We start from the raw sequence: 4,015 nt of genomic DNA on the forward strand, positions 1-4,015 counted from the left end.
GTCCATCAACATGAAGGGGGATATTACACCTAGCCCTGACAATGGGTACTGGACTGTGAGGCTGATGAATGGGGAGTACAAGGCTCTAGCTGACCCTCGTGTCCTCCTCTCTCTCAGTCAGAAGCCCCAGAAGGTGGGGGTGTTTGTAGATTATGAGGGGTGTCAGGTCTCCTTTTATGATGTGGACAACAGGTCTCATTTCTACTCCTTCACTGGCATCACCTTCACTGAGAAACTCTATCCATACTTCAACCCTCACCTTAATGTTGGTGGTAAGAACTCAGCCCCTCTGGTCATCACTCCTGTCAATTAAACAGACTGAGTTATAATCTTTGTGGGATTTCATGTTTTTCGGATTTTCATTTTTCATTCTTTTGCTTTTTTACTTTTGCTTTTTCTTTCTTGATATGATGTAGAGAAACCCTGTTTAAGTGATTCACAGAAACAGTATAGAACATATTGTGATGGTCATGTATTTTCACACAAAACTAAAAAGATGAGATGAGATGAGATGCTTCAACGCAAATGTCTGATATCTGGTCCCCTCTCATTGAATGTAACGTACTTGATTGCTTATATGTTTATTATCATTGAATACAGTATAAGATTTTAATGTAAATTTGGTTGAATAAAGATGTTATTGCTAAAGTGGTTCGCTGAATCTCTTTGTTGACACACAGTAGATGATGCTCTTAGAAAACAGATACTCATGTAATCACACTGGTAGATAAAACACAGACACACACACATGACACTGTAGGAGGTAGGTAGCTTTATATGTACTCAAAGCATTACATTGCATGTGCGCATGCACGCACGCACACACACACACACACACACACACACACACACACACACACACTCACAGCAAAGTCATCTATAGTACATACATACAAGCTCCAGTACGTATTCAAAACACATTTTGTCATCATCATATATAAATTATAAAAATAAAACATTAGAATCCAACATATCTGAGCTGTAAACCATTTCCATATGTATTTAAAGTAGAAGACAAAGAGAGGATAACACTCTGGGGGAGAACTGTACTCTACTGTACTCTCCTGTACTCTCCTGTACTCTACTGTCCTCTCCTGTACTCTACTGTACTCTACTGTACTCTCCTGTACTCTACTGTCCTCTCCTGTACTCTCCTGTACTCTACTGTACTCTACTGTACTCTACTGTACTCTCCTGTACTCTACTGTACTCTTCTGTACTCTACTGTACTCTCCTGTCCTCTACTGTACTCTACTGTACTCTCCTGTACTCTACTGTACTCTTCTGTACTCTACTGTACTCTCCTGTACTCTACTGTACTCTCCTGATTCTACTCTGTTTCACTATAGTTGGAATAGGTTGATACATCAGGGAGACTTGTTTTCACACAGCTGGTTGAGAAAGACCACTACAGGGTTAAATCAAGGGAGGGCAAGAAGAAGAAGAAGAGAGAGAGAGAGAGTGAGTGTGTGAGAGAGAGAGAGAGAGAGAGAGAGAGATACAGAGAGATAGTTGATTCATCGGTCTGATTAATCGAATATACTTCCCAGCCCTAATACATACACTTCTGAAGTTGGCCATAGGTACAGATCTAGGATCAGCTTTGCCTCCCCAAAGCATCATAACCTAAACCATTATGGGAGAGACCCCTAACTGACTCAAGATCAGTGTCTAGGCACAGCTTCAACCTCCACCTGTACACATACATACAGCTCTCATAGAAGGACCTTTCTGTACAAAAGCATGTTGATCTCCATCCTTCATATTTACATGTCATTGTTAACAGTGAATCTCATTCAGGGGCCTCCTTTACCAAGAGAAATAGGAGGGTAGCGCAAACCTTTCTTTCTTTCTGTCTTTCTTTCTTTCTTTCTTTCTTTCTTTCTTTCTTTCTCTCTTTCTTTCTATCTTTTTGGATAGCACCCCCTTCAACACCCCTCTCACCCACTTTGGTGGCTAGATTACCCCTAGTTAGATTACCCCTAGTTAGATTACCCCTAGTTAGAGCTTACATTTATCTTGCCTTGCCATTCATTCACAAACAACAACAAAGCAGAGACGTTAATCCACAATCAGACTTTTGACCTTTGACCTTATTGACTTCCTGACCCTGTGTTTGACCTGTGTTCCAGCTCGGTCAGGGCCAGGGTAGTTCATCTGAGAGACCCACAGTTCCTCAGTCATAGTTAATACCAGGCCTGAGGGTTCAAAGGACAGTGCTGACAGTACGTTTACGTTAGTACACACCACTTCCTGGTATAACAGCTATGTAAGGTCATTTTAAGAAATGCATCATCGTTACTGGTCAATGAAAGAGGAAACAAAAATGCAAAAGGTCACGTAAAGCAATAACGGTTCACAAACGGTAAACTCGCTCCTCAGGTTCAAATACCCCCATCCGCTGCATCAAATTGCTAGCTTTTCGTGTCATGGCTGAATTAAATTGTGTGGAGCAACTCGGAGTGCAAGGCCACTGTTTCTGCACCTTGACGTCTGTTTCACTAGCAAGGCATGTCATAGGTATCTGGTGTGCAAGCACAGGAGACTTGAGTGTGCTTGTTAAAATGCCCCAAAAATGAGTCCAGGAAGGCAACATTTCCAGGTGATTCTTGAAAATAATTGAAATCAATTGGGAGATATGATTATAGCTTTTTCTAATTTGTATATTAGGTCAATGGCTGAAACCATATATATTTATAGAATGCATGTCTATACATATTTATAAATGTGAAATGTTTAATAATGTGGATACATCATGGGATGATTTTTGTAACATAGAACATGCTGGAATCTTAATAGTAGCAAAAAATACACACATGCACACTCGCACACAAATGTGTATACACACACACACACGCACACACACGCATACACACACATCGGCACAGCCTTCATGTGTCTTTCTGTTGTGAGGTTAGTTAGAGGAAGTAATATGATTTACAAGAAATGCATCAATGTCAGTGGTCAGCAGGATCTTACAGAAGTGTTGACCATATCAGGCGTGTCCTGCGTTGGTCTTTGGAGCGTTTCTCACATCTTGCCTACTCTGCATATGTGTGGTGAGCGTTGGTTAGCTAGGTCCCACTGTTGTCAACCCCTCGCCTCTCTCACCTCTGAGGACTCTGAGCAGTGAGGATGTCAAACGACACGGTCCACTACAATGTTGCAGGCAAAGATGAACAGAAGATCAAATGGACCAGAGAGGACGGCCCCTCCTCAGGTGAGTGACTGGACTTTGTTACCTACTGGATAGAGGGTGGTTGGAGATGCAGCACCTACAGCTCACCTGCTTTGAGAACATCAATCAATCATTAACTAATGCATCTGCAAAGCCTTATTAGTCATATTATTATTATTATTATTATTATTATTATTATGAGTAGTAGTAGTAGTAGTAGTAGTAGTAGTAGTAGTAGTAGTAGCAGTAGTAGTAGTAGTAGTAGTGGTAGTAGTAGTAGTAGTAGTAGCAGTAGCAGTAGCAGTAGTAGTAGTAGTAGTAGTAGTAATAGTAGTAGTAGTAACACCGTACGGTCATGTTACTTAAGTCTATTAGTTACTTGTATGCATGGTGATAATGTGACAACAAGTAATAGTTGGTGTTCAGTCAATGTTGCGGAGGTGGTTTGGAACCACGCTCACGTGATGAGCAACCTTGCCTGGAGACTTAAAGCCAGATGGAGCCAACCGCAGACAATCCTAACCAATGAGAGGGTTTCATACTGCAAGACAAATTCTCCACACTCATGCTGTCTCGATGCAATGTAGCCTATATAGCCATTAGCAAACAATTTGGTTTAAAATGCCATACTTGGAGATTTCTCAAATCAATATAGATTCTAATTCAAGCTGGGTTTGACAAAAACATTTGCAGGCAGGGAATCAACGGTTGCTATAATAAAATGATATATCTGATCGTTTTTAATTCCATTCGTTTTTAAAGACACTCTTCTTCATAAAAAAATGACATGTATTGAGGGACACAGAGAATGTCTGATACTTCGCCTGAAGCAAATCA

The sequence above is a fragment of the Argentina silus genome (assembly GCF_951799395.1).
Source record: "Argentina silus genome assembly, contig: scaffold_107, whole genome shotgun sequence".
NCBI classification, from domain to species: domain Eukaryota; kingdom Metazoa; phylum Chordata; class Actinopteri; order Argentiniformes; family Argentinidae; genus Argentina; species Argentina silus.